Source organism: Natator depressus, chromosome 3, assembly GCF_965152275.1.
Source record: "Natator depressus isolate rNatDep1 chromosome 3, rNatDep2.hap1, whole genome shotgun sequence".
Lineage (NCBI taxonomy): Eukaryota > Metazoa > Chordata > Testudines > Cheloniidae > Natator > Natator depressus.
Window position 1 is genome coordinate 89,843,600 of NC_134236.1, and position 26,585 is coordinate 89,870,184.

The following is a 26,585-nucleotide window of genomic DNA, read 5'->3' on the forward strand; positions in this document are numbered from 1 at the left end:
TTAACCACAAGACTATCCTTTGACATGAAAGCACCGCTCTATTGAAGTGAAATATGTTTTCTCTCCTTTCCTCCCTCCAGATTTATATATGAAATGGCTAAAAAAGAATATATTTGATGCTGGGGTAAATAAAGAAAATATAATAGCAATTACATCCCTAAGATCTTCTTTCTATAATGAAGTTATGGATCATTATTTTCTTTACACTTCTCTACCATTTCAAAAATGTATCTACAAAAGATTACCTGTTCTGTACTAGAATTATTTAACCTGAATTTATTTGAAGGTAATAGCCTTCTTTGGCAGGCTTACTAGCCTAATGGAAGCAGAGAAGCACTAGACATGATGTATTTTAAATTTAGTCACACTCTTGACAGTCCCACATGACATTCTCATAAGGAAACTAGGGAAATATAGCCAAATGGAATTACTATAAGGTGAGTGCAATATTAGTTGAAAGACCATACTCAAAGAGTAGTTATCAAAGGTTCGCTGTCAATTTGCAGATGACCCGAAGCTGAGAGGGGTTGCAATAACTTTGAAGGGCATGATTAAAATTCAAAACGACCTTGACAAATTGGAGATTTGGTCTTCAGTCAACAACATGAAATTCAATAAAGACAAGTGGAAAGTACTGCATGTAGGAAGAAAAAGATCAAATGCACAACTACAAAATTGGGAATGGCTAGACAGTAGTACTGCTGAAGAGGATCTGGGGGTTAGAGTGGCTCAGAGTAAATGAGTCTTCAGTGTGATATGCAGTGTAGTTGTAGCCGTGTCGTCCTACGATATTAGAGAGACAAGGTAATATCTTTTGTTGGACCAACTTCTCTTGGTGAGAGAGACAAGCTTTCAAGCTACACAGAGCTCTTCTTCAGCTCTGGGAAGGGTCCTTCCAGCATCACAGCAAAATGCAAGGAGGAACAGATGGTTTAGCATAAGTAGTTAGCACATATTGTAAGGGGTCTAAAATGACATATTGTAAGGGTCCATTCAAGGTAGTGTGGCTTGTTAGCGCTTCTGCAGTCATAGGATAAAAAGAGGAGGTTAGTGGGTTACAGATTGTTGTAATAAGCCATAAATCCAGTGTCTCCCTTCAGTCTGTGACTTTCAGTGTCTTACAGAGTAATAAATTTAAGCTCTCAGGCTCATTTTAGACACATCTCAGAAAAAATAATGTAGGTCATATTTAGAAGATGGAGGACTGGATGCTTCCTGGAAAAAAAAAAAAGTGCACTATCGCATCACTATTGTATAGCATGTATAGCAAGGATAAGTTTACAGATTTAGTCACCATACCAAGACTCATAATACAGAGAAAATCTGTACAGATTGGCCTTGATGGCTCTTTTTTTTTTTTAACACCTCATATAATAATCCTTGAACAACTGCCAAATTCCACATGAAAAGATTCCTTGGAAGAAAAACAAATTATTTACATAATAAGGGAGAAAAATACCATGCTTTGTGAGAGGAAAATACTGCTTTGACATGGACAAAATTTCAGATAACAATTAATGGGGAAAGTTTGGGGTTATGATTTTACTTTATTGTGTAAGTATTACTACGCCAATGACCAACAATGACTGGGTTATTTGTCAAAGATACTGATAAACAGTCAAATCACTATTTAATTATATTTAATTCATTTCAAAACTGGGGCCATAGCCATTTATAATAAGGCAAGAGTAAAGGGTTATATATGATACATTCCTGGAAGATTCAAGATTGGCAACAATTGCAAAAAGCTTCCTTTTGACAGAGTTTCCATGAATCTGCAAGTGTTGGTTTTCATTAAAAAGCTTCAAAGTTCTCTTGTGTGTTCTTCCAAAAATGTCAGGCTTTTATTCATTAAAATAAATTATTTTTCACCAAAAGCACATCCTGCTTTTAACACTGTAGGCAACAAGTCTGTTACTTAAAGCAAGCTATAATTACAGTCTCTTGTCATTTTTCTTGGAGTGAAAGTAACCTATGAGGAAGAGAGCTGTATTGTAGTGATCTGAGTACACAATTAGGAATTATGAGGAAAGCCTGGGGTCTACTTCTGGCTATGACACTACCTGCCTTAATGCCCTTGGTCAAGTCACTGAATCTCTCTCTGTTTCCCCATCTCTAAAATTGAGAATTAGCGAATGTTTGTAAAGTGCTTAAGAAAAAGGGTCAATGAGCTGTGATATGGCCAGAAGCACACAAATGCCATGAAGTTGGTCAAAATGGCAGGTGAGAATTTCCTGAGCATAAGAGAATCCCCAGTTGGTGTAGAACTGGCGTAGTTGATTCTTCGGTGACCCCCGCACCCCACTGGCAAAAACATTACAGGAGACTGCATTATTAAGTCAGTCCTAATACTGCTGTACCTTGCATCTGGGATGAATTGGCTCCTTGCAAACCAAGAGTTGGGAAAAATACAAAAGTGGTTTACTGAACCTTCCTCCACATCTCTATCCCCCGACCGTTGATTCCAATGGGACTACACATGTGCTTAAACTTACGTAGAGTTTAAATGCTTTGCTGGATAGGAGCCACAGAGCTCAACACTTTGGAAGGTTCAGCCCTAAGCTGGTAAATACTATAGACACATTTACTCTAAAGATATGATCCTTTGTATTTTCTATGGAAAAAAATTACCATTCTGTCCACTGGTTCCTGGTGTTTCCGTGGGACTGACAAATTACTACTCCATGTTCCAAGTAGATTTATTTCTGAAACACTACTAGTTAGGGGTTTTTTTAATCTGTAAAATTCTTCTGGGGAGGGGAAAGTCACACAATGTTCTTGATTCTGCAAAACCAGGTAAATAGCATGACCTAATATATTTAGGAAATGATCATGCAAACCACCCAAAAATATATAGATAAGGAATTGGAAAAATGCATTGTTTGATAGGAAATTATTTTGGGAAATGGGGAAGAATTTCCCTACCTTGAATCTTACCCTTTCAAATAAATCACAGTTAGGAGCACATTCATGCCAACTAAAAACTAACTTCAACCCTTGCCAGAAATTAGCTTTCACCTTTTTTAATTTATCCAGTTCACATCTGGTAACATTGTTTTGAGATGTCCAATGATTGTTCCGACACAGAAAAGCCTTTCAATGTTCTTTGATGATTGATTTCCTATTGCTCTTCCATTTAATTTACTAAATCTCAAAACCATAGGTATTAATCTTAAAGATTTATCATATACTTTAGCAATAGAGTTTGTCCTCACTTCCCATCCTGATTACTTGAACTTCCTCCTCTCTGGTCTCCCTGATACCCATTTTGCTCTCCAACTGACCTTAAAAATACTCTGTCTTCCTTGCCCATTGCCCTGACCATGTCACATTCTCCCTCTCCTTTGAATCCATCCAGTGGCTCCCGCACCATGTCAGATTCAAGCTTCTTGTCCTTTTACTCAAAGTTCTACATAATTCTACCCCTCCCTGCCTCTTTCTGAGTCCATCTTAGGTACTTATATGGTCCCTATTACCATGGTATTTGAGCACTTCAGAATCTTTAATGTATTTATCCTCACAGATCCCCTGTGAAGTAGAGTATCAGGAGGTAGCCGTGTTAGTCGGTATCCACAAAAACAACAAGGAGTCCAGTGGCATCGGACTCCTTGTTGATCCTGTGAAGTAGGGAAATGTTATCATCCCCATGGAACAGATAGGCTCCCTCATGCCTCACATACCTAAGTGACTTCCCCAAGGTCACACAGGAACTCTGTGGCAGAGCAGGGAATCAAATCCAAGTCTACCACATGCCAGGCAAACCATAACCAGACCATACACACAGCTTCACAACAAAGTTTTTAAGCATTGCATGATCAAAATGTGACCACTTATCACAATGACTACACCTTTCCCCCGCCCTTGATCTATTTTGTCTCCTTTAGTCTATGTCTACACTGCTGAATCTTAGAAAAAATATCTGTTGGGTGGGAGCCCACCTAGAAACAAGACTGTACTGGCTTCTTGTGTTTTTTACCCACCGTGTTAGTTAGGTCTGATGAGGAGCAACAGTGGTATCCCAATGGGTTTGTTCCATTAATTTAAGATTAATTGTGCCTTTAGACACGGCCCTGAGGAAGAGAAACATCCTCCAGTCACACCTCTTTCTCTCCCCTCTATTTTGTAGTCACTCAAAAGGAAAGCTGCTATCCAGTGAATCACTAGCATCATTCCTGTGACATCAGAGTTCATATTCCTCTGTGGTCACATAAGGAAACATAGGATGATTGAGGGTGTGTGTGACTGAAGTTGTATGTTTGTCATGGCAATGATTCCCAAGACAAAAACTGACTTTTCCCCCTAATAATAATAATATAATACAGTAATTTATTATTTTATATTTTTATTGCAATAATATCCAAAGGCCCCAGTCAGAACGAGGGCCCATTGTGTTAGCTACAGACCCATAGAAAAACATGTTCTCTGCTCCGGAGAGCTTATGGAGAAATTTTCAGGGGAACAAAAGGGAGACAGATGCCTAACTGCCATCTGTGCCTTTGAAAATCTCCCCCTACAAAAATGAATAGATAAGACAGACAGATAGTAAAGCCAGTCAACTTATAAGTTAAATGTTGTCTGCCTACTATGGAACAAAACTGTGTTCCTTGATGCATAGTTTCATAGACTAAGTTTAAGGCCAAAGGGGACTATTAAATAATCTTATCTGACCTCCTGTCTGTCACAGGCTACTAAATTTCACTCAGATACCCCAAAGACTTTAGTTGCACTAATGCATTTTAGTCCTCAACAGACTAAACTGTTTTATGCTACAGGTAGAAACAGGACAGACTGAGGTGACACCCATAGCAGAGATCTGGCCAATCAGGGAAATGATTAAGTGAGATATGCTCAGATGATCCTAGAAGGTGTTCCACACACTATGCTGCAGAGGTAGGTGAAACCCCCCAAGGTCCCTCCCAATCTGACCTGGGAGAAGATTCCTTCCTGACTCCATATTGGTGATCAATTTGACTCTGACCATGTAAACAAGACTCACCAGCCAGGCAACTCAGAGAGGATTTTCTGTACCATCACAGAGCACTGGTCTACCCCTCCAGTGTCCCATCACCAGTTGTGGCTGACATTTCAGAGGAAGGTGAAGGGGAAAAAAACAGAATAAATCTGACTAGCTATGGATCGGGGACGGGAGGAGGGATTCCTTCCTGGCCCCCGTAGGTGACCAGCTGAAGCCCAGACGCATGAGATTTGATCATAATTACTGTCTTTATACAGAGCTGTAAGTGTTAGGAGCACACTGAGGGTAATGTAGGCAATCCTGTGGTCTCCATGGCCCATGAAGGAAGGGGACGAACAAGGGGATTCAGACTCTCAGGTTCCAAGGCCAAAAGGGACAAGACCACCACAAGCATCCAGCCATATTCCTCAGTCCCACCCACATGCTTTATAATTACTTTCAGAAGATGGATTAAATCCATATTTTTAGAAAGCTATCTAATCTTGTTTTAAAGTCTCCAAGTGATGGCAAGTCCATCACCTTCCCTGTTAAGATGTTCAGATATGTAATTACCCTCACTGCTAGGAAATTGCATCTTGTTTAAATTTGTCTAACTTCAACTTCTTGTTAAGCCTTTGTCAGCAGGGTTTAAAAGCCCGCAACTGTGAGATATCTTTTCCAGGTGTAAGTTTTTATATGCAAGTAACCAAGTCACCCTTCTCTTCAATAAGTAGAGCTCCTAAAGCCTCACATCATAAGGCTTTACAGCCTCTGGATCATTTTTGTGTCTCTCCTTTGAACTCTCTCCGTTATTTCCACAATTTTCTTGAAGCGTGGGACACCAGAACTGGATGCTATATTCTAGATGCGGTCTTACCAATGCTGTGTATATAGGCAAGATTGTGAGTGTGCATTTGGCTCTTGTGTGTGTGATATTTTGCTACGTGTATGTGCTGTTATACTATTAGTGATAGCTTTTTAATGTTTCCTAATAGAAAATGTATTTTACTAAATATTATGTGTCACTACGATTCCAATTTTGAACTAAAATTGTGGCTTTTCCTGTTTTTCGCTATTATAAATAGTCTTGACGATGAATGAGCCACTTAAAATGTATTTTTGTACAATGTATAGGAACACAGGACTGGAAGGGACCTCCTGGGCCACCAATTTCAGTCTCCTGCTATCACAGTCAATCCCATCTCATAATCCTGTTCATAAATATATCAAACTTCATCTTAGCACTAGTTAGAGGTTTTCCCCCACTACTCTTCTTGGAAGGCCATTTGAGAACCTCACTCCACTGATAGATAGAAATTTTCTTCAAATTTCTAGCCTAAATCTATTCATGGCCAGTTTATACCCATCTGTTCTTGTGCCAACATTGTCCTTTAGCATAAATAACTCTTCGCTCTCCCTGGAGTTTTAGCTATTGATGTATTTATAGAAAGCAATCATATCTCCTCTTAGCCTTCTTTTTGGTTAGGCTAATCAAGCCAAACTCTTTTATCTCCACTTGCATTTTAGGCTCTCTGTACTATTTAATGAGATTTCCTGTGTGCACTGTGGCAAGAAAATTCACCAATAAGTGGTTAACTGACAAGCATTAATGTCTTCATGAGGTGGAGGGCAGTAACCTCTCTCAGTAGTCCCAGATGTTAGTTTTCAGTTGTGCAAGTATCAACAATTATCGGGTTTCCTAGTTTGTTTGAAAGAACTGGGAACAAGCATACTTCACAACCTATAAATATCTAACCAAAGATTTAGGGAATTAGCCAAACTTTCCAGTTGTTACTCTTTTAGAATTTTCTCTCTTCCTTTTTTTTTTTTTTTTTTTTAAAGTGGACGAGGAAGAGTTCTTTAAAAATCAGTTCCAAGTCTTCATTTACGAACAGTTAAAACAGCAAAGTTGTCTAACTTTGATACCTCAGCTGCTTTGATCCCACAAATTTTCCAGATAGAAGGAAAGAAGCATTTCCCACATTCCCTCAGTAGCCTTGTTTTTAGACTCTGAGCATTCTTTAATGATACTCTAGCATTGTGTTTGCCTAACTTGCTAGAATCAGCAGCGGTAGTACTTTAAGTGCATTATTATGTGTTCGGGGGTGGATACTTCCTTTTTAATAAATGAGTCAGGGAACAGCATGAGCTGAAGTTAGCATGAAACAAAAGAAAACGAAAACACCCCAAGTATACGTCCAAAATAGTGGGGTCTAAATTGGCCGTTACTACTCAAGAATGAGATCTGGGAGTCATCATGGATAGTTCTTTGAAAACAACCACTCAATGTGCAATGGCAGCCAAAAAAACAAATAGAATGTTAGGAAGCATTGGGAAAGGGACAGACAAAAAGGCAGAAAATATCATAATGCCGGTATAAAAATCCATGGTACGCCCACACCTTCAATTCCGTGTGCAGTTCTGATCACCCCATGGCTATAAAGATATATTAGAATGGGAAAAAATAGAGAGCGAGGCAAAATAATGATTAGGGCTATGGAACAGCTTCCATATGAGGAGAGATTAAAAGTAATGGGACTGTTCAGTTTAGAAAAGAGATGACTGGGGGTAGGGATATGACAGAGGTCGATAAAATCATGAGGGGTTGGGAGAAAGTGGGTAAGGAAGTCTTATTTACCCCTTCACATAGCACAAAACCAGGGGTAACCCAATGAAATTAACAGGCAGCAGGTTTAAAACAAACAAAAGGAAGTAGTTCTTCATACAACACACAGTCAACCTGTGGAGCTTGTTGCCCGGGGTTGTTCTGAAGGTCAAAAGTATAATCAGGTTCAAAAGAGAATTAGATAAGTTCATGGAGGATAGGTTCATCAATGGCTATTAGCTAAGATGGTAAGGGATATAACCCCATGTTCTGGGTTTGCCTGAACGTCTCACTGCCAGAAGCTGGGACTGCATGACAGGGGATATATCACTTGATAACTGCCCTGTTCTTTTCATTCCCTCGGAAGCATCTGGGACTGGCAGTGTTGGAAGACAAGATATGGGGCTTGATGGACCCTTGGTCTGACCCAGTATGGCTGTTCTTATGTTCTGACAAATTACAGTTTAGAATTATTGTTAAATTATTCTTGAGTGCACAGATGTCAGTGGGATAGCAGGTCTAAGGCAGGCTCCCTGCCTGTCCTGGCACTGCACTGGGCTACGAAGCAGCCAGCAGGTCCGGTTCCTAGGTGAGAGGGCCAGGAGACTCCACGTGTGGCTCTCGCCCACAGGCACCGCTCCCGCAGCTTCTGTTGGCCATGGTTCCTGGCCGTGGCGCTCAGGGCGGGGCAGCGTGCAGAGCACTGTGGCCTCCCCGCTTAGGAGCTGGACCTGCTGCCTGCTTCTGGGGCACAGCGCGGTATCCCAGGACAGGTAAGGACAAGCCTGCCTTAGACCCGCAGCACCGCTGTGGTGCACAGATTGTGGGGGGGAAAGTGCAATACGTTTATTTTCATGAGTTTTGAATTGCCACAGAGCTATTTACTGACCAAGAGAGGCAGAGCAATAAGGTAGATCAAAAGTTAAAAATAAAGAGTGATCTTCCTCCTTCTGCTGAGAGATATTTTACTTAAACCACTTTGAAATGCTGTTTCCTTTCTCTTCAATAAACTCTCTGCTGCCACTTTTTGAGTTAATGGCTGTGCTGGCTGCCCACTATGCTTAGGTGGATACCAAAAAATCACTGTTTAGATACTACAGTAATAGGTGCTCTATCCCAAGGTGAACAGGGGAGAGATTTTCACTCAGCTTTTGGCTCCTCAATAAACTCCCATAAGTTACACTGCATGCTCTTTCTGACAGAGCAGTTGAAAGACGATTGGGGTTGAGGATGGGGATGGGATGGCCTATGGGTGAGGGAACATGTCTGCACATTTCTGTGTATCGAGTATGCACCACCTTCCCTTTGCCCCCGTGTGCACTGATGATTCATGTTCCTTGCAAAAATAAACTGCAAGGGAACAAGAGTTGTTTGCAAATTCTTCTTTTGAAGCTTTTCCTTCATACCTGTCATTGTTAATCTTTCAAACAAAGGCCCATCTACACTTGGGGCTAGGGCTCTGATTCCCAGCTCACACTAGCTCTCATCAAGGGAGCACGCTAGAAATAGTGGCTTAGCTGCCGTAATATGGGCAGCAGTACAGGCTAGCCACCCCAGGCACGTACCCAGGGGGCAGACAAGTATGTACTCGGAATGGCGAGTCCTTGTCCCTGCTTGCTGCTGCCTGTGTTACCATGGCTACGCTACTACTTTTAACATGGGAGGTCAATGAGAGCCAGGGCGAGTATGTCTGCTGAACCTGGGAATCACACCCCTAGCTCCAAGTGTAGACATATCCACATATGTGGTGTTTGTAGTTCCCACCCTCCTCCTTCTCCTCTTTCAACTTTCAAAAAGTTACAGACTGGCAATTAAAAGAATAAGAAAAGTCTCTCATTTTGCCATTCTGCAACTTTGCCAAAGTTGGGGGAGTTTGGAAAAGTTAGAGTCGCAAAAGGAAAATGACTGTGGGGGGTGGAAGAGGAGGGACCACACCAAACCTGTGTGTCCACCAGGCTGAAGAAGGAATTTCTTAAATGATTCATTTTGCAGTAAAAATTGCACAATAGGCCTTCCTCATTTTTCAGGACACCACTTTTTCCGATAACTAAAAGCATTTTGGAAACGTATTTTTCACTAACCAAGCTATTCCTGAGACGTTAGCAAATTCATGCATTGAAGTAACATTTGAATTAAGGAACTTTCAAGAAAAGGGATAAAATATACATTTGCATTCCTGTAATACAGGAGTTGGGGAAGATTCTAGGGAAATGACTTGCTGACTTTGATAGAGGAAATGCTTATTTTCTTATGAACAGATAAAACTTAGTCTTGTATTTATATTTCCTAGTGTCTTGTGCATCTGATCCTTGTTAACAAGGCAGATTTGCATAGGAAACCTGAGTTCCTTCTTCAAGTGCTTGCTCATGTCCATTCCATATTAGGTGTGTGTGTGCTCTCCACATACACCGGTGCTGGAAGTTTTTCCCTCAGCAATGTCTGTCGGGGACCGGCTCTGGCACCCCCTTGAGCGGCACGCACATGCTGCGGTATAAGGGGCGCCACCGGCTCCCTCCACCCTCAGTTCCTTCTTGCCGCCACTGATGGTGCTGGTACGTCTGCTACTTCAGCTAGGATTGTCTCGTTCTCTTTTCGTACGAACTCTGTAGAATTTGTAGTATAGTTGTAGATAGTTGTTGTAATAGTTAGTTACCCTTAGTAGTAGTTCTTGAAGTTTTCGTAGTCCTGAGTGGGACTCAGCCGGGGGACAGGGCATGACCTTTTAAATCCTGCAATCACTGCAAATGGCTTATGCCCGTCAGCGATCCATATACCAGCTGCCTAGAGTGCTTAGGCGAGGGGCACAGAAGCAACAAGTGTCGTATCTGCAAGTCATTCAAACCTAGGATGAAGAAGGAGCACAATATCCATCTAAAAGCGCTCCTAATGGAGTTGGCGCTCAGTCCAGCACCGGAGCAGTGGTCCAACTCAGCACTGAGCACTGTGGCCTCCATGTGCAGTGCTCTGCCAGTGCCATCCACGAGCCGGCACCGACCTCCCTCCATGGCTCTGGTCAAGAAGTCGAAAAAGAGGGGAAGATCTCCTACCTCCCACAAGGCAAAGGAGAGGGTCAGGGGCGAGCCAAGACCTGTGCCGGGGAGCTCAACACCCTCTCAGGAAGTCGAGCAGTGCGGCCCATCCCATACTTTGCTGGCAACTCCTAACAGCGGTGCAGGTCCCGGCCAGCTTCAGGTGCCATTGAGGCCCAAAGCCCTTCAAGCAGCTCAGGAGTTCCTGACACTCCCGGTGCTATCCACACCGGCTCCTGCGATATCCCAGTCTCGGGGGAAAAACCCATATTGGGACCTATGCCTGTGTCCCCACCTCAACGGCACCGTTCCCCATCAAGAGGGACATCCCGCCATCACTCACCCGCCCAAAGCCATCACGCCTCAGGACTAGAGAAGCAGGCTCAGCAGAGCCCACTTCAGTCCCCACACCAGGGGCACCGATCGAGAGACTCTAGGCGTACCTCGCTAGTAGATTGGCACAGACCCTCTGAGGCACGTGCCACCCGGCAAGAACTCCGGGCCTGGCCCCGACCATCTCCAAGGGCCCGGTACTGATCATGGGACCAATGGGGGATCAGAGACTGCCGATCGCCTGGCCAACATCACCTGTCTACAAGAAGGAGGTCGCCCTACTCGGGAAGACCCTTCCAGCAACCAGCCCATAGTAGCTCCCAGTCCCGTTCAATATCCCAGTACCAGTGGAGTAGCATGATGTGTGGATTGCACATCTGCCAAACGCTGTCAGTCCCCAGGACCCTGACCAAGACACCCCTCTCACTCGATCAAGTCGGCTTTAGGACGCAGCAACCGGCACCAGTCAGACAAGAGCCACCACTCCGCCCGATACTAGTCGCCCACTACTGCCCACTCCACTTATAGTTCTGTCATGGAGCAAGGTTCCCTGACTGCAGGACAAGCCCAGGTATCTGCAGTGCTGCCTACATCATGTAACCAGTCCCATGGCCGGTGCCATGGTACCCAGGGAACCCTTGGGGGTTTACCCAACCTTCCCAGGCTGCCCGGTCAGTGTTGGGAGCCTCAGAGAGGCCAGCAGCCTCGATATCCCATCCCCCTCCAGTGCTTGAGGCTTCAGGGGGTAAGACCCCACAGGTCCAGTAGGACCCAGGGGAGCAAGCTGCTGGACCACCAATGGATGTGGAGGTTCCTGCGGCACCAGCATCGTCCTCATCGATGCCAAATGAGGCTTGCATCATGGGGACCCTCACCACGTTCCTCAGGATGATGCCAAAGCGCACCAGGAACTTTTGAAGAGGGTCACTTCCAACTTGGGGCTTCAGGCAGAGGAATTGGAAGAGCCCTCAGACTCTCTGTTTGATGTCCTCTGTTCCTCGGCTCCTTCCAGGGTGTCTCTACCCCTTCATGAACGGGTTTCCAAAATCACTAATGTCCTGTGGCAGACCCCCTCTTCCCAGTCCCCTGTCTCTAAGAGGGCCGAATACAAGTACTTTGTGCCAACCAAAGGGCATGAGCACTCATACTCTTACCCAGCCTCCAATTCCCTTGGGTCGATGCAGTTAACTACAAGGAGAGACAAGGAAAACCCAGGGCCACCCCCAAAAATAAAGACTTGAGGAGGCTGGATGTCTTTGGACCTAAGGTTTATTCGTCTTCCAGCCTTCAGCTGAGAGTGGCCAACCACCAAGCCCTCGTTTGCTGATATGACTTCAATATGTGGCAAGCCAGGGCCAAGTTCAAAGGGTCGCTCCCCAAGGCTTCCAAGAAGGAGTTCCGAGCTATCCTCAATGAGGGCATGACTGCAGCCAGGGTGGCCCTCCAGGCAGCGTCAGATGCCACTGATGCTTCTGCCCGCACCACGGCTTCCGCTGTCTCCATGCAGCAAGCCTCCTGGCTGCTCCTCTCTGGGTTGTCCATCGAGGCCCAGCAGTCAATGCAGGACTTGCCCTTCGACGGCCAAGCCCTACTTGTGGCACAAACAGGCAGCAAGTGCATGGCCTCAAGGACTCCCACAACACTCTGAAAACCCTGGGTCTCTACGTCCCAGCCCTGGTGTGTAAGTGGTTCAAACCACAGCAGCCTCAGGGCCAGGGGAGTCAGCCTCGGCAGGACCAGACCCATAAATGAGCCAAGGGCTACAAGCCCCGCCCGAGCCACCTGTCTCCATCCTCTGCCCAGTTGTGCTCAACCCATTCCAAGCAAGGGGCCAAACGGTTGTTCTGAGGGTGTGCCCAAGGGTGACCTACTAGCCTATTCCCCGGATCCATCTTTCCTAATGTTCTCCAACCACCTTTCCCTTTTCTTCCCTCCTTGGACTGCTATAACTTCAGACCACTAGGTCCTCAGCACAGTGGAACAGGGTTATACCCTCCAGTTCCCTTATACCCTTCCCTTCCCACCTGCCTTCCCCATCCCTCTTCAGGGACCCTTCTCACAAGAGTATCCTCACGCAGGAGGTAAAGGGGTTACTACAGCTGGGTGTAGTGGAAGACGTTCCTCTCAAGCACAGGAACAAGGAGTTCTATTCCCGGTACTTTTTTATCCCAAAGGCCAAGGGCGGTCTACGGCCCATCCTGGACCTGCAAGACCTCAGCAAGTACCTAAAGAAGCTAAAGTTCTGCATGGTCTCCCTGGCTTCTATCATCCCCACCCTGGATCCAGGAGACTGGTATGCCACCCTCGACTTGAAGGACATATACTTCTATATAGCAATCTTTCAAGTACACAGACGCTTCCCCCGATTTACGGTGGGGCCCTACTACTACCAGTTTGTGGTCCTCCCATTCGGTCTGGCAACAGCACCAAGAGTGTTTACCAAGTGCATGTCGGTGGTAGCTGCCTACCTCAGGCGCCGGGGTATCCAGATCTACCCTTACCTTGATGACTGTCTGGTCAAGGGCAGCTCCAGATCTCAAGTCCAAAGGGATGTTGTGGTGCTTCAAGCCACATAACGCTCCCTGGGCCTCCTGGTAAATGACAAAAAGTCGATGTTAGTGCCAGTGTAGAGGGTAGAGTGTTCCAGACATTGACAGACCTCATTGCAGAAGTCTCCGTGTTCCCCCTGACTACAGCCAGGGTTTGTCTGCATGTGCTGGGTCACATGGCAGCATGCACGTGCATTGTTCACCATGCCAGGCTCCAGATGCGTCCCATGCAGCAATGGATGGGGATGGTCTATTTCCAGTCCCGGGACCCCCTGAAAAAGATTGTTACCATTCCCCAGGCGATACTTATCTCGCTGCGATGGTGGACCAACTGCAGATCAATCCTGGAGGGAGTTCGGTTCGACAACCTGACATCTTGGACCTCGGGTTGGGGGCGCATCTCGGCGACCTCCAGACATGAGGATGTGGTCCCCGGGGGAGGCGAAGTTGCACATAAACGTCAGAGCTCAGAGCGGTCCGGCTGGTGTGCGGAGTCTTCCTACCCCACCTGTCAGTCAAGGTGGTGTGAGTCCTGATGGACAACACAGCCTCAATGTTCTACATCAACAGGCAAGGGGAAGTGCACTCATCAGTTCTCTGTCAAGAGGCACTCCGTCTATGGGACTTCTGCATCAGCCACGAAATCCACCTGGAAGCTTGTCACCTTCCCAGCATCAAGAATATGCTGGCGGACTAGCTCAGCAGGGACTTCTCCTCTCACGAGTGGTCACTCCACCCAGAGGTAGCCTGCATGATCTTCCAGAGGTGGGGAACTCCCCAAGTGGACCTGTTCACCACCAGACAGAACAGGAAGTGCCATCGGTTCTGTTCTTGGCAAGGTCTGAGCAGGGGATCCCTCTGCAACACCTTCTTTCTGTCATAGCTGGGGGGCCTGATGTATGTGTTCCCGCCGATCCTGCTCATCAGCAAGGTGCTGACAAAGATCAAGAGAGACAAGGCGCAGGTTATCGTGGGGGAGAGGTAGATACGCGGGAGGGTAGTGATAGGGTCCAGAGTGACAGACAAATTGGAGGATTGGGCCAAAAGAAATCTGATGAGGTTCAACAAGGACAAGTGCAGAGTCCTGCACTTAGGAAGGAAGAATCCCATTCACCGCTACAGGCTGGGGACTGACTGGCTAAGCAGCAGTTCTGCAAAAAAGGACCTGGAGATTACAGTGGACGAGAAGCTGGATATGAGTCAGCAGTGTGCCCTCGTTGCCAACGCTGGTTCAGCATGCTCATGAGCCGGGCAGCAGCCCTTCCCTGGCCCCTGCCCAACCATCCAGACCACAGTCAGCTATTTCATCCCAACCTTGCCTCCCAGCACCTCTCAGCCTGGATGCTGCGTGGCTAAACCCTGAGGAATGGACCTGTTCAGATGCGATCCAACAGGTCCTCCTGGAGAGTAGGAAGCCCTCAACCAGACTGACTCACCTGGCCAAGTGGACAAGGTTTTCCTGCTGGGCTTCCGAGCATGGCATCTCTCCCTCGCGTTCTTCCGTTCAATCTATCCTGGATTACCTGCTTCACCTGAGGAACCAAGGTCTGGCACACTCCTCCATTAGAGTACACCTCACGGCCATCTCTGCTTTCCATCCTCTGATCCTGGGCCAAATGGTATTTTCTCATGACATGACAGTCAGATTCTTGACAGGCCTTGAGAGACTCTTCCCGCAGGTGCAGACCCCTCTCCCACAGTTGGATCTTAACTTGGTCCTCTCCAGGCTCACGGGCCCGCCCTTCGAGTCGCTGGGCTCCTGCTCCCTTTCCCACCTATCATGGAAAGTCGCTTTCCTGGTTCCAGTGACGTCAGTGAGATGAGTTTCTGAGATTAAAGCCTTGACCTTGGAGCCACCGTACACAGTCTTTTACAAGGACTTCCTGCTGAAGGTGGTATCTATCTTCCATATGAACCAGGACATCTTCCTTCCGGAACTGTCCCAAACCACACAAGACCTGCGAAGAGAGGAGTCTCCACGCGCTGGACATCCAAAGGACGTTGGCCTTCTGCCTAGAGCGTACCAAGCCCTTCCGGAAATCAACTCAACTTTTCATCACCACAGCAGAAAGGATGAAGGGCCACCCAGTGTCCTTGCAGAGGATTTCCAACTTGACAACCTCTTGCATACGCACCTGTTATGAGCTGGGGGGGCGGGGGTCTCACCGCTGCCAATACTCAGAGCCCACTCAGCTAGAACTCAGACGTCCTCTGCTACCTTCCTGGCACACGTCCCCATCCAGGACATTTGCAAGGCCGCAACATGGTCCTCTGTTCACATGTTCACTGCACATTATGCCATTACGCGCCAAACCAGGGATGATGCAGGGTTCGGCAGAGCTGTGTTGCAATCTGCACTTCTGTGTACTCCTACCCACCTCCGTTGGTACTGCTTGGGAGTCACCTAATATGGAATGGACATGAACAAGCACTCAAAGAAGAAAAGACAGTTACCTTTTCCATAATTGGTGTTCTTTGAGATGTGCTGCTCATGTCCATTCCATGACCTGCCCTCCTTCCCCACTGTCAGAGTTTCCGGCAAGAAGTAACCGAGGATGGGGGGAGCCGGCAGCACCCTTTATACCGCAGCATGTGTGCGCCACTCCAGGGGGTGCCAGAGCTGGTCTCCTACAGATACTGCTGAGGGAAAAACTTGCAGCACCGGTGCATGTGGCGAGCACACACACGTAACATGAAATGGACATGAGCAACACATCTTGAAGAACACCAGGTATGGAAAAGGTAACTGTCTTTTCTTCTAATCCCAGAGCAGTTTGTATTCACACCATGATTTCAACAGCTTCCACCCCACCATCAACCTCAGCCTGGACCAATCTACACGGGAGGTCCACTTCCTAGACACCACGGTGCAAATAAGTGATGGTCACATTAACACCACCCTATACCGAAAACCCACCAAGCACTATGCCTACCTTCATGCCTCCAGCTTCCATCCTGGACATACCACACGATCCATTGTTTACCGCCAAGGTACAACCGCATTTGCTGAGATACAACCTCATTTGCTCCAACCCCTCAGACAGAGACCAACACCTACAAGATCTTCACCAAGCATTCTCAAAACTACGATACCTGCATGAGGAAATAAGGAAACAGATCAGCAGAGCCAGACGTGTACCCAAAAGCCTCCTGCTGCAAGACAAGCCCAAGAAAAAAACCAACAGAACTCCACTGGCCATCACATACAGTCCTCAGCTAAAACCTCTCCAACACATCATCAGTGATCTACAACCCATCCTGGACAACGATGCCTCACTTTCACAGGCCTGGGGAGGCAGGACAGTCCTCACCCACAGACAACCCGCCAACCTGAAGCATATTCTCACCAGCAACGACACACCGCACCATAGTAACTCTAACTCAGGAACCGATCCATGCAACAAACCTCAATGCCAACTCTGCCCACGTATCTACACCAGTGACACCATCACAGGACCTAACCAGATCAGCCACACCATCACTGGTTCATTCACCTGCACGTCCACCAATGTAATCTACGCCATCATGTGCCAGCAATGCCCCTCTGCTATGTACATCGGCCAAACTGGACAGTCCCTGCATAAAAGGATAAATGGACACAAATCAGATATTAGGAATGGCAGTATACAAAAACCTGTAGGAGAACATTTCAATCTCCCTGGACACACAATAGCAGATTTAAAGGTAGCCATCCTGCAGCAAAAAAACTTCAGGACCAGACTTCAAAGAGAAACTGCTGAGTTTCAGTTCATTTGCAAATTTGACACCATCAGCTCGGAATTAAACAAAGACTGTGAATGGCTAGCCAGCTACAAAAGCAGTTTCTCCTCAACTGCTAGAAGAGGGCCTCATCCTCCCTGATTGAACTAACCTCGTTAGTTAGTTCAGGCTAACTAAACTAGCCTGATTCTTGCTTGCATATTTATACCTGCCTCTGGAAATTTCCACTACATGCATCTGAAGAAGTGGGTATTCACTCACGGAAGCTTATGCTCCAATACGTCTGTTAGTCTATAAGGTGCCACAGGACTCTTTGCCGCTTTTACATATCCAGACTAACACGGCTACCCTTCTGATACTTGACACTTTGTGGTGTTGTACCATCAGATCTCCCAACTGAGCAAAGTTACATTAGATCATTATCTTAGAGAGCTCCAAAAAACATATAGGAGCTGCAAGAAATGCTGCTGTTAATTTCAGTAGATAGCATTCTTCTTTCTATATCAGTACTGAACCACCATCCTACCCTAATGAAAGGGGGCATTTGGCTCTTGGAGATGCCATCTTCTACACGAGAAATAAAACTGGCAACTGATGACTTGTGGTCAAAGATTCTGTGGCACTTTATCAAAGAGTACATTGTCTATAATAGGCATCCTAGCTAAAATTCAGTCCAAGTAATATAAATACATTCTGCTAACCTATATGAACAGCCCTGTTTCTCCCCATCTCAACTGGATACATTTTTCTTTATTTCCTGTCCTGTTGTGTAGTGTTGCTTTGTGTTATTAAATGGTTGTCATTTTTTACATGATGGTAGCTGCATTTCAATAGTGCATCAGAGTGTGAAAAATCTTTTGTGAAATTTGGGGTGACAGATGTTATATCAGTGTATGTTTTTACATCAGTGTATGTTGCTGTTATGTATGTTTTCTTACTGATGAGCATTCATGGGTGCCTTGTTTAGCTTTTAGGAGAGTATGCTAAAGGTGCATGACAGCAAATCTAAAATTAAAAATGTGCACAAGTGACTAGTGATTTTGGTTGCAATCAATTTTTGGGTTAGTGAAGTCCTACAGTTTCGGTAAGGGGCATGAAGAGGGACCCGAGTGGGGTCCTCTTAGTGTTATGAATGTTACCCATACACTTTTCCAATCCATGGGGTTGGCTGAATGATGCAACCTGTCTTTCTTCCTCCAAATGGGATTTTTAGCCCCATCTTCATTCCTGGGGTTGAGGTGTTTTGTCCCTGTCAGCCAGGTATACATTGAATGGCTCATGGTCCTCAATCTCAATGGCTTCACTCAGTTGGAAAGGAAAAACATTCATACCCTACTGGGAGGCATTGTTTTCCTTGATACCTCCAAGTGTTCTGGCTGCCATCTGTAGCAGCTATAGAGATGGAGTTATGTGGCCTCAACCCAGGATTGGGGAGAGGGTTGGCTACATGGCCACGTCTTGGGTTAGGGATGCCCCGAGGGATTCTTAGAAGTGCCAGAGCGTCAGAGCTGAGCTTTGTTGTGGAGCTGTTTTAGGCTCTGTAGAGACTAGATTTGACATCATGTTTATATTATCCACTAGTAATTGCAAAATATCTTTGTAAAATGTAAATAAATGCTTCTTTATAGGGGGATTGTGTAGAACCTCAATCCAAAAATCAGTTTATCAGGAACCAATTCCCAATCAACTAAAAATAAAGTCACAATTTGCTCAGATGGCAGTTGAGCTGAAAATTAGAGCGCAAAGATTATAAATCCGATTGAGAGAGCAGCTAGCGTGAAGAAATGTCTCATCTGAAAACACTTTTTCTCCATTGTGTGATACCTTTTAACTGCTTTCACTTTGAATGTTAACATTATGTGCTATTATTAACTCTGTAAAACGTTTTTGGGATACAGCTCTGAATTAAAGCATACTAACTTCAGTTATGTTAATACTCATGACCTCACTAAGAATTCCTTTGGGCAAGAGGCTTCAAATGTTTATTAGGTGAGAGATCTGTGACTTGGATGAAAGCTAAAGTATAGCAGGTACATTGTGAAGCACATGATGGAGTCAGGGACCCAGACAGCACCTCCACAGGAGGATGTTCACCTGCTCATTCAAAAAGGGGTGACTTCTCCACTTCCACTCAGACCCATCAGAAGCCCCTTCATTGCAGCCGTATGGAAAAGGTTCCATGGCATTTTGGTGCAGGGCATTCTGAGACTCTATTATGCACTAGATCTCAGATTTCTGAGCAGTATTCATTTCATCTCTCTGTCCTCCACCGCTGCTGCTGAACCCAGCTAATGACAACATAGCTTTGGAGAAAAGATGCTGCTTGTTGAGGAGAGGCCAGGAAAAGTGGTTTCTATATGTAAGGATAATGTCTGCCTAGTTGCTTCTCTGGGCTACGAAGTCTCACCCTCTGCAGACTAATAAGAGGTCCACACCTCTCCCTCATGAGATGTTTTTTAGGAAGTTCTACCAAAGAAACCTCACAAAAATTGCTTGCCTTTCAGGTTCCCGCCCATGGCTTTATCAATGGGAAGGAGTAGTTGACCCCAAAGTTTTTGCTTATGCTGTACCTTCCATTCACCACTTTAAAAATGTATGCTGTGTTCCTGTGATTTCTTCCTCCCCTGCTCTCCTCCCCACTTTTAAGGGAACTGAAAATTAGATCTAGATTCTGCCTGGAGAGAAGGAACACTGGGAAATTCAGTCTGCAGCATAGCAAATGTGTATTATTATTACTGTTATAGAATCATAGACATTTAGGGCTGGAGGGGACCTTGGGAGCTTCCTGCACCGAGTCAGGAACAAGTAAACCTAGACCGTTCCTGACTGGTGTTTGTCTAACCTGTTGTTTAAAACCTCTATGGTAGGGATTCCACAGTCTCCTTTGGAAACCTATTCCAGAGTTTATCTACCCTTCTATTTAGAAAGATTTTCCTAATATCTAATCTAAATCCCTCTTGTTGCAGATTAAGCTCATTATTTCTTGTCCTCCCTTCAGTGGACATGGAGAACAACCTATCACTGTCCTTTTCATAACAGCAGTTGACATATTTGAAGACTGTTATCTGGTCCCCTTTCAGTCTTCTTTTTACAAGACTAAAACATGTCCAGTTTTTTTAACCTTTCCACACAGGTCATGTTTTCCAAACCTTTTATCATTTTTGTAGTTCTCCTCTGGCCTCTTCTTAAAATGTGGCATCCAGAACTGGACACAGTATTATAGCTGAGGCCTCACCAGTTCCACATAGAGCAGGACATTTACCTCCCATGACTTACATAGGACATCCCAGTTAATACACCCCAGAATTATAGCCTTTTTCACAACTGCATCACATTGTTGGCTCATATTCAATTTGTGATCCTTTATAACCCACAGATCCTTTTCAGCAGTACTACCCGCTAGCCAGTTATTCCCCATTTTGTAGTTGTGCATTTGATTTTTCCTTCCTAAGTTTAGTACTTTGCACTTGTCTTTATTGAATTTGATCTTGTTGATTTCAGAACAGTTTTCCAATTTGTCAAGCTCCTTTTGAATTGTAATCCTCTCCTCCAAAGGGCTTGCAACCCCTCTTAGCTTGGTGTCATCCGCAAAATTTATGAGCATTCTATGAACTCCATTGTCCAAGTCATTAATTAAATTATTGAATAGTCCCAGATCCAAGACAGACCCCTCTAGGACCCACTAAGTATGTCTTCCCAGTTTGACAGAGAACTTTTGAATACTCTTTAAGTGCATTTTTTAACCAGTTGTGCTCCTCCCCCCTTATAGTAATTCCATGTAGACCATGTTTCCCTTCTTCATTTACGAAAATATCATGTGGGACTGTATCAAAAACCTTACTAAACCTTACTAAAATCTTACTAAAAGATATAGCACGTGTACATCTTCTCCCCTGTCCACTAGGCCAATAACTCTGTCAAGGTTCGAAATTAGGTTGCTTTGACAAATCCATATTGGCTATTACTCATTGCCCTATTATGTAAGCACCCGAGGTGCTTACAAATTGATTGTTTAATAATTTGTTCCAGTATCTTTCCAGGTATTGAAGTTAGGTTGACTGGTTTATAATTCCCCAGAGGCTCTTTGTTCCCCTCTTTAAATATAGGAAGTAACTTTGCCTTTTTCCAGTCCTCTGGGACCTCACCCATCCTCCCTGAGTTCTCAAAGATTATTGCCAGTGGTTCCGAGATTGCTTCAGCTAGTTCCTTAAGTATCCGAGGGTGAAATTCATTAGGTCCTGCCCACTTAACTACATCTAGCTTATCTAAATGTTCTTTAACTTCTTCTTTTCCAGTTCTGTCTTGTGTTCCTTTCCCCTTATTATTATGAACCATACTTTTTATTATTTGTTTTACAACAGCACCCAGAGTCCTCAGTTGGGGCCTCATTGTGCTAAGCACTTTACAAACATGTAGGAAGAGAGTGTTCCTACACTGAATAGCTCAGAGTCATTGAGGGGGAGGGAGGAAAGATAGCTGTAGCAGTGATAGGAACATTGTGTTACAGAACTAACTACAGGCACAATTAGATCATTTAGAGTTATCTACTGATTTTAACTGTAATATACAAACAAACAAAATAAATATCAGTAATCCCTAGTGGTCATCTACCTAGCCATTTTTATGTGACGTTTTCCCATAAACTGCACAGCAGCAGAGCATTTCCAGGAGAGATCTGAAGGAGGAAAGAGTTGTTTTACAGTGTAATTTGAGACTCCAGTGTAGCTCTGTGCAGGCCCAAGAGTATGCCTCTCACTTGTCCTGTAGGCCTGAAGCATTAAGAACTAAAATGGGACATGTGTGTACTCTGCACTCTTAAAAATCCATCCACTGACTTATGAGCCTAAATATGGCAAACTGTACGTGCTTAAGACCCCTTTTTTTTTTTTAAATTTTGATGGAAGGCATTTGGGTGAGTTAGGTGAACCCACATTAGCTAAATCAGATTTGAATAGCAATGAAGACAGGGCAACTTGGCTTTTAACTCACACTGGCTGCTCAAGTCCAACTTCAGGATCCCCTGTAGGCTTAAACTTGAGCTGCTAACCTGAGTTAAAAGCAGAGTTGTCCTGTCTTCACCACTATTTTAAACCAGATTAGCTGACACAGGTTAGCTAATCTGAGTTAAGAACACACCTTTTATTTTCAGTGTAGACATACCTCCAGAGTCTTTACTCATGACCAATAAACAGCTGACCAGCATGCTACCTACACCTAAAAAGGAAGGTGTAATACTTTCCTAGGGAGCATAAGATAGTATTTTTCAAAAGTAAATCAACAATAGCAGTCACTTAAGTCAGACAAAGAAAAAGTTTTGCTGATTCCTTTCCGTCCGTTCTCAGCTGGAGAAATAATGCCAGATGTTCCTTATGCAATGTCATAAACCTGCAACTCAAATTTCAAGGCAAACTAGAGAAGGCATAGAAGTCTCTTGTGAGAAAGATGTTAAAAATAAACTAAGAATACTGATTTTGTGAGTGAATTTGTTTATTTGAAATACACAAGTACCTGCTTACAGTGAATTTAGTAAAATTCTATTTCAAGTGAATCAAAATGAACTTCCACAGTTGTTACAATGCACTGCAATCTGCATTGCTATTGCAGTTAAAGTTTTTCTGTAGAAAAAAAGTGACTTTCCTATAGGAAATTTCCACTGAAATGATATTCCTCTAATGATCTTTGTGGGGATGTGGTAGTTACAATTTACAAACATTGTTTCTTCTTCTCTAGTTATTTTGCTAGACTGGATACCTTTACACTACTTGTCATGGCACGTATTGTAATATGGAGCTAGGAATTTAGGTAGCAATGATATATTAGAGACTTCAAACAGAAGTGAGTTGTTCCATCTAAATCTCCTGAGAAATTCTTTCTGAGTTATCTGGACTATTTGAAACTGTCAGAGCTTCACCCCTCCAGGTTGTAAGAATGCTTTAGCAGCAATAGCATCCCCTTCTTTAGATGTCTTGCTTCCTGCTGAGGTAATATTTATAGCATTTCTAACCTTTGGGTGAACTCCCAGGTGTTAGTAGCCCCTAAATAAGGAGTTTTCCTCTCTTCTCATCTTGGGATGAGTTAGCTGCTGCATATTCACAACAAGATAGAAAGGAGACAGTTACAATAACAAAAGGCTAGAATACTTCATTTTTTAAGCCTCCAGAAAATGGGCAACATTCTCGAGCACCATCAAGTTGAAGCTACTATCTAAAGGAGCACAGTCCCACTGTAAGAGGCATTTGTGTAATTAATCTGTTTAAGCATTTCAGATTCAGATTGCTGATTCCTGAAACAGCATCAGAGAGACATTTTCATAATACTTCGGATTTCTGCAGTCCTTTCCAAATTCAAGGTTTTCACAGTGACACATAACTGTGAATGAATTAAGCATCACAACACTCCTTTAAAGTGGATAAGTGTTGTTATCCCCATTTTACAGATGGGGAAACTGAGACTTGGAATTAAGTTCCTTTCCAGAGGTGTCAGAATGGGTCAGTGGCAGAGTGAGGAAAAGAACCCTGGTCTCTTACCTTCCAGGCTTGTCTTTTAACCAACATAAAATCTTCAGGGCAAGGACTGTCCATCACTGTACTTGTATAGTGCTTAACACAGTGGAGCCCTGATCTTGGTAGGAGCCTCTAGGTGCTCTGTAATACATATAATTAATAATGATAGTACTTGCTCCAAACAGTAATAATTATTGGTGTGACACTGCTGTATTTGATAAGCGTAGTCACGTCTCTGCTTTTTTTCATCCAGTGTTTTAATGATTCAGCTGGACAGAGAGACACTAGACTGATCCACCTCTTATTGTTTCTGAATAGGAACATAAGTTACTTCAATCCTTCTGGAGTTTCTAAGAATTCTCCACAATGATAATGATAACTAAAAACATTGGCATCATTGCTGTTAATCACTCTGCTGTCCACCTCATTTTCTAGATCATTATACACTGAGCCACACCAATCTTAATACCAGTCACTTAGCCACTTTTCTGATAAGCTTTCCATTTTGAAAAATGGCTACCTATTTCCTCTTTGCTTCCTATCATTGAGATACAATTATGTAGTTCACTTTAGTTTTACATGGGAAGGTGTGGGAGAGCCTACTTCATCGACTGCTGTAGGTACTTGATTGAACTTGCCAGAACATTAACATGCACATGGATTATTTTGAAACCTTCCTGGATAAAGAGAAGAATATTTGCAGAAATGTGTCCATGACTTAAAGCAATTCATGGAAAGCAAATATGTCTTAGAGTAATGGTGGGCAACCCGTGGGATGCACATGGCCAGTCAGGGTAATCCGCTGGCGAGCTGCAAGACAGTTTGTTTACATCGAACATCTGCAGGCACAGCCACCATGAACCGCGGCCACTGGGAGCTGCGGGCAGCCATGCCGGCGGACGGTCAATGTAAACAAACTGTCTCGTGGCCCACCAGCAGATTACCCTGATGGGCAGCCTCTGGGCCGCAGGTTGCCCACCACTGTCTTACAGAGAACATAATCAATTGCTGTTTGGATATTTACAGTATATAGAAGAAGGAGAACCATATTATCTCGTTAAAAATGAGATTGTTCATTATTTTGCCATTTCAAAAAATGTGCATTTAACAAAATATTAATCTGTTTGATGGGTCTGTATTTGCAGACTGTTTTATGAGTAGTTTTCATAGATATGCATTTTGTTGTTGTCAATCTGAGAAACACTTTTGGGGAAAAATCTAAAACCCCTGGCTACCCATTCAGCCATCCCTGCAAATATGTCTAAAAATATGCAGGAAAAAAAAACAAATTTCCATAAGCATGACAACAAGATAGTGTGTCTAATTTTAAAAGTGTTTAAACTCTTCCAGAAAACTGTGGGGGCAGGTCAGGGGGAAAGGAGGATGTATGAAAGTTTTAAAACAGCAAAAGCGAATGAGGACATTAAGACAAATTGTTTCAACAACATTAAGGTTGAGCCACAAACCAACAATCAGAAGCCAGGAAATGCAAAGTGAAGGATAACATTCCACCTTTAATATATATTGTTATATGTCTTTGGTTTTGTAGGAGGGATGAGAGGGAAACTGTTTCTGCATGAGTTAGAGAAAGAATAATGTTCTTAATTTTGGATTTCCTTGCTCTAGAACATCCCTACTATAAAATTGTTTTGTGTGGGAATAATCCTGTTTTTAGTCAGATTTCTGGACCCACAACATTTGAAAAAGATTTGCAGCCCCTCATGTTTCTCTTTTCCCCATTACTACCTTGTTTTGTTCTCCCCTCAGTGTACATATTATCCTGTTGTATGCACCTTTACTGTTCTTTTAAACAGCTTTCCTTCCTAATGCTCTACTCTGTCCCCAAAGTTTCACTTCACTCTGTCTCTGTGGGAATTGCTGCACCCTGTAACTCCATAATGTTTGCTCTCTCTGTTCTAGCCTTCTCTCTCTCTCTCTCTCTCTCCCTCTCTACAGTATTTTGTAATTCTCGAACAATACTGTAGCAATAGACTGTATGGAATTACTGATGTTCTAGATAAACCAGATCAAAACACTATATTGGCCTCTTTTCTTCTCTCTCTTTATTGTATAAAAATATTGTATTGGGGCTGAGAAACAAAATAACCTCTTTGCTTAATCACTTCAGTACCCAATGCACATGCATTGTTTTAGACAAGTTCACCTTTTGATGAGATTCCCATTTACAGTTTTGCAAAGGTCAGCAAGTTGGCTCCAACAAGAAGCAAAAAGATACAGTTGGTAATGAAATGCTACCTGACAGAGATTTACACAAGTTTAGCTGTACAGACAACAGAGCAGGTGTCCAGAGTGGCTGGAGGCTGGCCTTACAGTCAGATCAGCTAGGGGATGGTGACTTTTATACTCTACTAAGACTCCTGGTTGGCGTCTTACTGTGAATGCAGGGTGCATAGATGGCTGCCTGGATAGGAAGCACATATCACCTATAGTATTAGCATCAGTTTGTTTCTACACACTCTCTCCCTTGAGCAGGATGATACTGGAACATCAGGCATTAGTGCAGATTTTAGATATGAGATTGATGATGCTCCCCTGTATGCACAATAGTTTATCACTTTATTTGAGCTCAGGAAAGATTTTTTTTCCTACACAGCATATTGACCGTGGTGTATAGAGTCAGTGTTTAAGGCTGGCAGTTAGTTCTGTCTCCATAGGTAGGTGTTGCTGTTATCTTTCCCTGGAATGCTGTAGCAACTGCCATAGGGTAGCTGATGACCTCCTCAATATTGTTTGTGTGGTTTTCTACCTCCTTCACTGCAACTTTTGTTGAAGCGTCTTGTGGTATGTTTAGATGGGCCTAATCTCTATCCCAAAATTTGGGTACCATTTTGGAAGCTGGTGGAGCTAAGGCATGACAGAGAAAGGAGGAGA

At 44.0% G+C, this 26,585-nt stretch overlaps 1 protein-coding gene across 2 annotated transcripts in view; it reads left to right on the plus strand.

Annotated features, from left to right (window-relative positions):
• LOC141984847 (dermatan-sulfate epimerase-like) overlaps positions 1 to 26,585 on the plus strand; it is a 308,715-nt gene that overhangs the window by 157,228 nt on the left and 124,902 nt on the right. The window lies entirely within an intron of this gene.